The sequence below is a fragment of the Protomyctophum bolini genome, assembly GCF_963924005.1.
Source record: "Protomyctophum bolini genome assembly, chromosome: 2".
NCBI lineage: Eukaryota > Metazoa > Chordata > Actinopteri > Myctophiformes > Myctophidae > Protomyctophum > Protomyctophum bolini.
In genome coordinates, this window is record NC_137863.1 from 50,186,142 (window position 1) to 50,198,644 (window position 12,503).

A 12,503-nucleotide genomic window follows, 5' to 3' on the forward strand; every position below is an offset into this window, starting at 1 on the left:
ACACACCTGCTGTGCACTGCACTGCAGCACATCATGCACTACACACACAAGTCCCCAAGGAAGCAAATGATCCCTTGCTGGCATTCTACAAAGCCTCCACTGATCTCCCCACTGAGAGGAGCCCCTGGGGAGTCAGCAATCCAGTCCTCAGGCCTCCTCCTCCTCCTCCTCCGCTCCGCTCTGCTCTGGGGTGATAATCCACAGTTCTGCTGGCCTGGTCCGAAACTCCAAACAGGCAGGAGTTCAGGATAAATCCTCCGGGCCATTACAAATCCACCTGACTATACCCTCAAACACAAAGTCCAGGAGGAGATACATCCCAAACATGTCCCCCAGTATAGGGTCATGCCACTATAGGCTTGTTGCTGGATAACTCTGCCAGTTCTCCAGAGGCACTCTCCATCTTGCAGCTGCAAGCATCCGTACAAAGCATGGCAGGGCCTCAACCACCCCAGCAGTCCTATATTCTCTATAGAGCGTCGCAGTCCCGCACCCTATAGACCCGGAAAATAAATCACCGTTCATTTTCCTCATAGACTTTTCAGAAAGTATTTATTTAAAGATGTTTACGCCGCAGACAAAGCCAACTCTTGTCGTGACAAATCGTGACAACAAACATTTTTTTTCGGGCTGAACAAATAATTAGAAAGAAGAAGAAAACGGCAGGTTACAACACTTTTTTTCTTTGTAATTATTTGTTTGGTCCAAAATATTGGACCAATATTATAGTTTGTTGTCATGATTTGTCACAACAAGAGTTGGCTTTGTACGACGCTTATAAGGTCTTTAAATAACTACATTTTGAAATGTCTATGGGAAAAATGCATTGGAAACTATTTCCTGGGCCTGGCGGCGTCATGAAAGGGGACGGGACTGCGACGCTCTATAGCCCCATCTCAGATTTTGCATAGAAACTCTTTTTCTAGCCGTGTCCAGTGGCTCAGAAGTATCTGTACCGTAATTTCAATCTAACGCAGCGAACGACACATTGTACTGTACGTCATGTGGTGTTTCAGTGGTTTACGATGTAGAGGGTGCTCTTCCGCAGGGTGCATATCTTTGGTCCGACGTACTAACAGTCCGACACCAGGTCGACCCCAGACCCTAACCTAACCGCACACGGAAGCCACGGTGCTTAACTAGGGATGTCCTTATCCCGATACCACAAACTGTGGTATATTGTAGTTCCCATTGTGTCATTTTTTCCAAGAAAAAACAAGAAAGGGAAGGTTGGGGGGGGTAAGAAGATCAAGCCAGGAAAGGAGAGTTGAAAACTTGAAATGGGACATTCTGTAGAATGAGTAGGCTACTTTTACTTTTGGTTACTTTTAAGTACAAATACTTTCAGAATTTCAGACAGTTGCTGCTGTCAAAAACAAAAAAAACACTTTGTGTTTGAAATGGACACTTTCTAAGGTGTGATTTGTGGCTCTAAAGATGAATACAAAATCTATATCAACATCTTAATACTGTCCAATGCTTAGCTAGGGGGGGGGGGGGGTGAACAGAGTATTTATATATTGCAGTAGTGATACTTTTACTTAAGTAAATAGTTTTTCCACCACTGGCCACATGAAGCATCACACAGCTCCAATACATCATAATCCAACTCTGCTCAAGCCAAATAACTACTGTCGCACACCCAAGCTCTGCAACAATGCTAAACCACCTCCACATGTTTACACTACACAAACAGAAAGAGCATTGCGAGGCCTGGGTGTGCATGAGCCTGTTTTTTTTTTTTAACTGCTGCAGTGAATAATATCTACACTCGGTGTGATATTGTTGTGTTTGGCTTCTGAAGACTTGAATTCTGCCACACAAGCTGTATGTCAAATCATATTGACATCCCCCCCCCCCCCCCCTCCTCCAATAACTCCAAAAACGTGGATCATAATAATTATACATAACTGGGATCATGTGTGGGATTTTAAAGGAGACCTAGTCAGCTGGTCTATATTGCCATTCTCGCTGAAGTGGCTTATTGTCGATATCAGCCGGTAACACGTAACGCGGGAGTCTATCTCCGTCACAATGCGCTATAGACCCCTGGGAGATGGATTGCTGAGGTGGAGCACCACACCTACCATCAGCTCCCAGTACTTCCCTCATGACTCGACGCACCAAGCCGATCGAGCTACTCATTCGCTGAAATGCGTCCTTGCTTGTTTGCCTGTGCCTTAATTAATAAAATACCAGAAATGATTTTGGAGTGCTGCCAATTGTTTTTTTTTATACATAAATACAATCTTCACCTAAGCTGATTTAGTTATAAAAGCTAAATATTTTTTAATAATATTATAATAAAACAATCTTTCTCCCAAGTCAATAAATCAAGATTGCTTGAGATAGCTTTAAAATTAAATAAGATATTAAAAAAAAATGCTGTCTTCACAAACAAGACTGTTTCTAAATGTTTGAAGCGTGCCGAATCTGATGGAAGTGGTTTCGTAGCTCTACGACACTCCTAATGTCTAGCGTAAATTTTAATAAGTCCCAGAGCTTAGGGACACCAAAACAAGTGCACTGGGGACTATTATCAGTCGATCCCAAATCACTTGAAACATGCAAAAAAAGAAAGAAAACAAATTTAAAAAAATAAAACCTTTCATTATATATGTAGGAGAAAGAGTTAACCATAGTTACGGTTTTTATTGGTGAGGCACGCCGCAGTTACAGTCACCTTGTAACCGTAAGTCCGTGTGCTGAGAAACACATATCAGCGCGTTCGCCTCGTCGTTCTGAGTCGGAAAATGGTCTCGGTTTTTTACCGAAGATTTCTGGGGGCTAAGTAGCTATTACACCCACTTCCCGACATCGTAGAGAGACGAGACCACCACGGCTGTATTCAGGGGGAGTCTAGGGAGCCCGCTCCCGACGCTCAAAGACACTCGGAAGACCCAGAGGTCAAGCGTTGACATTTTAGCCTTAATTTTGAGGCCTTTTAGCTTTAAAATTCAATAAAATAATAAAAAAAGCAAATCTTTATTTATAAAGGAAAAATAAAATACAATACACAATTTACACAATACACAACATTAATAGGGGGGGAATGGTAGGCAAAGTCTGGGCCTCAATCTTGTGGAGGATCAGGATCAGGTTCCGCCTCCGCCTCCGCCTCCACCTCCACCTCAGCGTCCTCGTCCTCCTCGTCCTCCTCGTCCTCCTCGTCCTCCTCATCCTCTGAGTCCAAGACAATTATGTTCAGGAACATCAGAACATTTTTCGGCGATGGGACCAAAGTTTTTGCCATGGTTCTGTAAAGAAAAAAGATTTTAGATTGCGAATAAGACATTTCTTATAGTGCATTCATAAATCAACATAAAACCATAACAAAACGAAAACTATCCTCTTGGGTAGTTATTTCAATATTTTGAAATAATATTTCACTTATTTTGGTGTCCCTAAGCTAGAAAATGTATGAAAATAATCAATATCAATTTTAGTTTATAGTGCTTTGAAAATGGGAAGATTGTTAAGTCAAATCACACACATTACAGGCATAATATGGGTGGGTTTAGGCACAGACAAGCAAGCATTCCCCTAAAGTGTAGACTAATATTTATTTTCAATGTATAACAAAAGCGCTCAAACTCAAAGTTATTATCAGGAACACACGCAGAATGTTTATTGTTTTTAGTTTTTTTCCATGTTCTATTTATTTGCAAGGATTTTTGGCCAGTGTTCTGTTTTGTAATTAAGTATTATTCTTGCCTGAGGCCACAATGTGATTACTCCTGCACACCGTGAGCTGGACTGTTTGTTGGTTTTGGAAGGTCGATGCCAAATTTTGCACGCACACTCTGGATGCCAACGATGAACCTCTGCCCCAAATTTCACAGAACGGCCTGTTATAGCACCACCAGGGGGGGTCCAAAAAGGGTAAAAATAATCCCGCAAATCGTTACACACTATCTCTATAGTCATGTGTTCAAGACGGATCTGTCGGATATTTCATATTCCATCCTAATTGGCTAACATTGGCTTTCAACGTTTGCAGGATTGGCTCGTTTGTAACAAAAAATTTCAAATCATCAACGCAGCGTGCAATATACGTAAAATCTTTCACAGACTTTCATACTAGGCCGAGGAATATATCCCACCCTTTTCACATTGGTCTGTTATAGCGCCACCAACAGGTGGATTTTTGCAAAACACATTTGTGGAACAAAATGCCTCAAATCATCCAATTGCCATCCGAGGTGTAAGAACATTGGCCTATTATAGAGCCACCTGGAGGCCACAACCTGACCTGGCCTGGTGGAGACCTGTTGTGCCCCGAGGGGCACTTTATCTAGTTCCCTCTAAAGTGTTCCTGTATTTGACGGTCCCATGGGAGGATGCCATCGATGAGGCATTCGAGCGGAAGAAGCTGCGCTATGCCAACTTAGCAGCTGAAGCAGAGGGGCGGGGCTGGAACGTGAAGGTGTGGCCAGTGGAGGTGGGCTGCAGAGGCTTTGTAGCCAGTTCCACCACAAGGCTCCTGAAGGAAGTAGGGATCAGAGGGCAGGCCCAACGGAAGGCAATCAAAGAACTTTCCACTGTGGCAGAATAACTGCATGGCTATATGGCTAAAACGTAGGGACGCAACATGGGCTGCCAGATGACCACGTGGTGCCACCATGCGACACACACCCAGGGCTGACCAGCCTGTGGTGGACCAACTTCCAGAGGGTTGGACAGAGGTTGTCCTGTGATAAGTGGCCGAAACATCCAATGAGGTCGGGGCACACAACTGAAGATGTGTTGTACTGGCGGCACCACGGGATCATTGCCAATTCCACCCCACCCAAGAGGACATCCCCAATCCATTCAATTGTTTTGCTGAATATTTAGGGACCTTTAACAACCAGTCCTATAAAGAGTCCTAAATATAAAATAACATTTGGACTGAAAACCTATTTTAAAACCTTTATTTTAGGTTGTCCATAATTGCAACTGAAGGTCAAGGTTAACTATGGAATCGCAGATTTCCCGTCAGTTTGTGTGTTGGTCGGGCATGTGACATCATCCGGGATGGGGCATGTGATATCACGTGACATCAGCGATGGAGATCCCTGATGTCATCAATATTAAGCCCATATATGGAGATCCCTGATGTCATCAATATTGGCCAGCAACTCTACATCTGACATCAAACCTCAACCCCTTAGATCTCCATATATGGAGCTGACTTGTTGGTCCCGCATCTGAGTTCTCAACAGGCCCATGCCAAAGCACCAGCGCTCGCCCAGCAGTCTGCTGTCACCCAGGCAGATGCGTGCCGAGGTCGCTTCTCGCCCTCAGGCGTCTTACGGGATTTATTGTGACCGAAGGTCGCAGTTGACTATGGAATCATGCATTTCACGTCAATGTGTGTGTTGGTTGGTCGGGGTGAGAGAGCATGTGACATCATCAGCAACTGTACATCTGACCTGTTCTGACATTCCATATGTTGATCCTTCCCCATCCTTTCCTCTTCCATGTCTCATTTTTGACTTTTACCTGTCCATTTAAACTCTAGACGGGCCTGCGACCAAAGTTAATAGGTCAGCCACACCCGGCAGCCGGCGAAAACTAGAGTTCTTAACAGGCCCGAAAATTAAGAGCTGACCCCCCATTCCAAAGCACCAGCGCTCGCCAAGCAGTCTGCTGTCACCCAGGCGGATGCGTGCACGCGACCTCAGACGTCTTACTCGTATATATATATCAAGCTCATATATTTCAAACATACCAAAAAAAAAAAAAGGCCTTTTTTTAAGGTTGGTAGTGCTGTCGACTCACAGCTAGAAGGTCCTGGGTTCGATGGAACCCAGGACTGGCGGTGTGTTTCCTCCTCCGCGTCATCAGTGCCCATTAAGGCGGGGTTGGCGAAAGGGCCTTTCTGTGTGGAGTTTGCATGTTCTCCCCGTGTCCCCTAGGGTAGGTACCCTCACAAAAACATCCAGTAATCCTGGTCTCTAAACTGCCTCCCCCTGGCCAGCCGGGGCGCCTGATGGAGGGGAAAGGAACTGGTTGGAATAACGTGTTCCTTCCACGCGCTATGTCCAACCAGGGAAACTCCCCCCTGTCAGGTGTAAAGGAGCAACTTGGACACTCAAGCATGAAGTTAAGTCTAAGCACGAGTAACTAAGCATGAGTTAAGTCCGTTGCTCTCCCCAGGTTGGCGGAGGGTGTGTAGAGCCCAGGATCACATTAGATGATTGACACAGGGGTGAAAAATGGGTTACAAAATCGTGGGATAAAATATATTAAAAAAAAACTAAAACTAAAAAACATGTTTTTTTGAGATTCACCCTTTTGTGCAAAAATGTAGCCAACCCGTGGGTGGGTTCTTGGACTGTTGGCAGCATCTCATGGCCCTGATACTTTTTAAGTGTCCTGAAGTGAATGCCACTCATGGTGAAATTAAGTGTAATCCTAATTTGGGAGAACATTGTTCACTATTTATCTCTCTATCATACTATTTCCCGGCACCACTCAGTGGCCTAAATGTGGACACACTGCAGAACACCCATGGCTGCAACAAACAGACGTGGAGACAAAACACGGCATGACCATTCATCACCGCTAATAGGTCATAGTTTACACCACTGACACCGAGCATACATCATCACCTTGGACGCGGGACCAGGGGGAAATGGAACCTGAGGTGTGATGGCCGGCGCCGGGAGTCTGGTGTGGAGACTGTATACGATGTCAGCTGCTTTCTGAAGAAAACCAATCACGGTCCTATCAGATCTATCGCTGCAGGGTAGGAGGTTAAGTCCTGCTCTTTGCACCAGCACACGGTAGCCTATGACCTTCTTCTGGCCTATCGGCCCCGGGCTGCTCTCCTGTGCCTAGTAACCATGTGCTTTCCCCCTCTCAGCTGTCATGCTTCCTGCCAATAGAGAAACATTACTAGCGGGTATCAAAAGTCGGCACATTAAAATAAATCCATCTTAGATTCAAAATGAACTGTATAGACTGTACAGTATACATATACAGTATTGCTCTATTGGCTCTACTGTTGAAACACATTATGTAGACGTCTGGAAACGTCATAGGGACTCGAACCGAGGGGTACATACGACATCTGTAGACGTCCTAGCGCATCCTCAACCAGGCGAGAGAGGAATATTATGAATTTTTTCCTTTTTTTAATTTGTCAGTTCTCCTTTCGGCTACCGTATCTATATTCTATATTCTATAACGATTACAATAATAACAATTAAAATAACCAATTATAGCAAAATGAGGGAGGTGGTGGGTCAGTTCAGAATAATAATCACTAAACAAATCAGCATATAGGCTTAAACTGTGATTTATTAAATCAAAAGAAAATCAAGTGCTCTATCACAAAATGTCCACTTAATCAGATCAAAATTAAATAAAACTCTCAAAAGGTAGTACTGTCCAAACTAAACTCAAAGTGTCCAAACTAAACTCAAGTGTCCAAAAATAACGCAAATCCAAACCAGTAGAGTGTGGCCAGTCTCCTCTGGCCACTCTTAAACTCCTCGGAAAAGTCTGGTCAAATGTCCAATATCCACACTCCAGGAAAGGAAGAAGTTCTCTAAATCCAGAGGTCTAATCCAAATTCAAGGGAATAATCCAACTCCAAGGGAATAATCCAAAAGGGAAAGAATGGGCAAGAACATGGGAAATATTCCTCTTGCCCACAGCAGCAGCCTGTCTGTCTCCCTGCTCCTTTACCCTGCACTCCCTGAGTCAAACTCCCCAGGTGGCCCAAACATCGTGATTGCCCATCAACCCCAGGTGAGCTGTGGGCGGGGCTTCACAATCACTGCCGGTTGCCATAGCAACCCATGTATCCAACTGGCTTCTTGTAGCATAGTCCAGCAGATAATTAGCAACATTTCATAGCGCAACGGATTGGTAGAAAATAATAAAATACATGAAAAATTGTGCATAGCAAACAAAAAATGCATGGAACCAATGTGACTCTGGGCACAGATGTTACATATTCCCCTCCCCTAATGGAAGAGGCTCCTTGGGGCCAAAGTAAGCCTTCAGGTTCTGCACATGATATACATCACTATGGTCTTTCGGCCCTAGAAGTGACACAGAATAGTTGACAGGGCCTAACCTTTTCTGTATCTTAGCAGGGCCCTTCCACTTAGGTGCGAGCTTGGCCATGAAACCTGCTTCTGCTTTGGACAGGGGGTGATCTCTGATCCACACTAGATCCCCAGGTTCAAATGTGACCTGCCCACGCCTGAGATTGTAATAGCGACCCTGTTTCTCTTGAGCCTTTGCCACATGCTGTCTGACACTCTCCACTAACCTCTTCTGTCTTTCCAGCAATGCATAAGTGCTCTCGTCAGGATCAGGGGCTCGGCACAGGACCCTCTCCAGTGGGCCTTTCAGTTTGCGTCCCAAGGCTACTTCTGCTGGAGTGAAGCCCGTGCTTTCCTGCCATGCCGAGTTGATTGCGAACCGGAACTCTGAAAGCCACATGTCCCATGTATTGTGCTTGTCCTTGACAAAAGATGCCATCATTGTTTTCAAGGTGCGATTGATGCGTTCGGTCAAGTTTGTCTGAGGGTGGTATGCTGTTGTTAGCTTCTGGACCACACCCCACTGTTGACATATCTGTGCCAGCAGCTGAGAGGTGAACTGTGCCCCTCTGTCAGACACGAGGTACTTGGGGGTACCCCACCTAGTGAAGATTTCCTCGATGAGCAAGGAAGCTATCTTGGGGGACTTCGCTTCTCGTATGGGGAACAGCTCAACCCATTTGGAGCAATAATCGACTACCACCATAAGGTATTGGTTGCCTTTCCTGCTCCTAGGAAAAGGCCCCATGAGATCAACACCCAGCATGAAACCAGGCTCCTTCACGGCAGTCGATTGTAAGTGGCCTGAGAGCTTGGTCAGTTGGGGCTTGTACTTCTGGCAGGTTATGCAGTTCTTGGTGTACTCCCATACATCCTTCCTCACATCTGGCCAGTACGCAACATCCAACAGTCTCAGTAGGGTTTTCAGCCTTCCTAGATGTCCTCCAAGTGGGCTGTCATGGAAGTAGTTGAGGAATTGGGACCTCATTCCTTTTGGGATGAACAACTGCCATTTCTGTCCTTCCTGCTTGATGGGTACAATCCTGTACAGGAATCCATTTTCGAGGGCATAGTGGATAGTGCATAGTCCGTGTTTGACTTTTCCATCTTGCACCTCTTTCACCAACTCTTGTACTTCAGGATCATACTGCTGAGCCGCAGAAATATCGGCCCAATCTACAGGGAGGGTGCATCGGTGACTGTGAACAGCACGGCTGACACACAGAATGGCTACGTCTTCCACCCCGACAGGTGCTCTAGACAGGGCATCTGGAACAACATTAAATCGTCCCTTCCTGTAAATGACAGTGAAGTCGAACTCCTGTAGCCTAATTGTCCAACGTGCCAGTCTGGAAGTTGGTTTTGGGTGGTTGAAGACCCACGCCAAGGAAGAATGGTCAGTAATCACCTCGAACTTCCGCCCTTCCAGAAAGGCTCTCCATTTCTCTACCGCCCATACGACGGCAAGGCATTCTCTCTCTGAAACAGAGTAATTTCTCTCCGCAGGGTTGAGGACACGCGATGCGTACGCAATGACTCGCTCAACGCCTTCCACCTCTTGGGTAAGCACGGCCCCCAACCCGATGCCACTTGCGTCTGTCTGAACCTTGAAAGGTAAACTGAAGTTTGGCGCCATCAGCACTGGAGCTGTGGTGAGAGCCTGCTTCAGATCTTCAAAAGCGGCTTGGCACTCTGAGGTCCACACCCACGGAGTGCCCTTCTTTTTTAGCGCATTAAGGGGTGCAGCCCGTTCAGAAAATCGGTGAATGAACCGATGATACCAGCCGGCAATTCCCAAGAATCTTTCAATGTCCTTCACTGAGGACGGTGTCGGGAAAGACGAGACAGAATCAATTTTCTTAGCCTCAGTGTGGATTCCTTCGCCAGACACCTCGTGACCCAGGAAGGTCAGTGATCGCTGGAAGAGGTTACACTTCCCCAAGTTCAGGGTGAGTCCGGCTCCCTGCAGCCTGGAAAACACCTCTCTCAGGTGCTGTAGGTGCTGCTGATCGTTTTGTGAGTAAATCACAATATCGTCGATGTACACAAAGCAGAACTTCCTTATCAGCTCTCTCAGGACTGTTTCCATGAGGCGTTGGAAGGTTGCCGCTGCGTTCTTGAGCCCGAAAGGAAGAACAAGGAACTCATATAGACCCTGTGGAGTGGCGAAGGCTGTCTTGTGGATGCTCCGAGGATCCATTCCCACTTGCCAGTATCCACTCTTCAAGTCAAGGGTGCTGAACACTGTGGCAGCATGCATGGACTCTAAGATCTCATGAATATGAGGCATGGGGTAGGCGTCCAAAGGGGTTTTAGCGTTGACACCTCTGTAGTCCACGCAGAACCGAAGCTTTCCACATTTCTTCTTCACCAACACCACAGGTGCAGCCCATGGTGAAGCAGATGGCCTGATGATTCGCTTGTCCAACATGTCCTTAATCTCTCCTGCTACATACTCCTGTTTCTCCAGTGACATCCTGTATGCACGTCGACGGATAGGAATCTCATCGTTAGTTAGGATGCTGTGGTTAACCACTGAGGTGTGGCCAAGTGAGTCCGTACAGACGGATGACCAGTCTTTGAGAAGATGTTCTAGCTGGCCCTGAACCTGTTCACTGACAGATGCTGCTTGAACCAGCCTTTGCACATGGTCTACCAGACCGGGGTCACTTTCTTGCTCCCTTCCATCCTCCAGTTGACTACTGGTGTGGACACATGCAGCAGCAGGTACTGGGACAGCAAGGTACAGATGTGCACCATGCAAAGGGTCAAGTGTCGAGCTTTGGTGGTTGAAAGGATGGTACTCAAGTTGGTCTCCTCTGGAAATGGCATAGCGGGAGTTCTTGAAGTCAAGTATGATTCCTGTAAGAAACATGAAGTCCAGACCAGTTACAACTGGAAAAGCCAGGTGCTCGTCTTTCATAATCTTGACATCGACTGTGTACTGTCGACCATGAAAGCCACAGTCAATCATTGCATGACCAATGGCACTGTTGATCTTGCCATCAGCCAACATGAAAGCACCATTGTGGCAAGTCTTCAGTCCCTCACTGGGACCTTTTAAACGTCTCCACAAAGACTCCTGCACCAGAGTATAGGTACAGCCGGTATCCAGAAGACCCCAACAGTGGTATGACTTCAGGAGCATAGACAGCATGATTGGCTCGCTAGGCTTGCCTTGCGTCTCAGCCGACTGCACAACAGAAAGGTTTCCAGGGGTTTTCTTTACTGACCATTCTTCCTTGGCGTGGGTCTTCAACCACCCAAAACCAACTTCCAGACTGGCACGTTGGACAATTAGGCTACAGGAGTTCGACTTCACTGTCATTTACAGGAAGGGACGATTTAATGTTGTTCCAGATGCCCTGTCTAGAGCACCTGTCGGGGTGGAAGACGTAGCCATTCTGTGTGTCAGCCGTGCTGTTCACAGTCACCGATGCACCCTCCCTGTAGATTGGGCCGATATTTCTGCGGCTCAGCAGTATGATCCTGAAGTACAAGAGTTGGTGAAAGAGGTGCAAGATGGAAAAGTCAAACACGGACGCATCCACTATGCCCTCGAAAATGGATTCCTGTACAGGATTGTACCCATCAAGCAGGAAGGACAGAAATGGCAGTTGTTCATCCCAAAAGGAATGAGGTCCCAATTCCTCAACTACTTCCATGACAGCCCACTTGGAGGACATCTAGGAAGGCTGAAAACCCTACTGAGACTGTTGGATGTTGCGTACTGGCCAGATGTGAGGAAGGATGTATGGGAGTACACCAAGAACTGCATAACCTGCCAGAAGTACAAGCCCCAACTGACCAAGCTCTCAGGCCACTTACAATCGACTGCCGTGAAGGAGCCTGGTTTCATGCTGGGTGTTGATCTCATGGGGCCTTTTCCTAGGAGCAGGAAAGGCAACCAATACCTTATGGTGGTAGTCGATTATTGCTCCAAATGGGTTGAGCTGTTCCCCATACGAGAAGCGAAGTCCCCCAAGATAGCTTCCTTGCTCATCGAGGAAATCTTCACTAGGTGGGGTACCCCCAAGTACCTCGTGTCTGACAGAGGGGCACAGTTCACCTCTCAGCTGCTGGCACAGATATGTCAACAGTGGGGTGTGGTCCAGAAGCTAACAACAGCATACCACCCTCAGACAAACTTGACCGAACGCATCAATCGCACCTTGAAAACAATGATGGCATCTTTTGTCAAGGACAAGCACAATACATGGGACATGTGGCTTTCAGAGTTCCGGTTCGCAATCAACTCGGCATGGCAGGAAAGCACGGGCTTCACTCCAGCAGAAGTAGCCTTGGGACGCAAACTGAAAGGCCCACTGGAGAGGGTCCTGTGCCGAGCCCCTGATCCTGACGAGAGCACTTATGCATTGCTGGAAAGACAGAAGAGGTTAGTGGAGAGTGTCAGACAGCATGTGGCAAAGGCTCAAGAGAAACAGGGTCGCTATTACAATC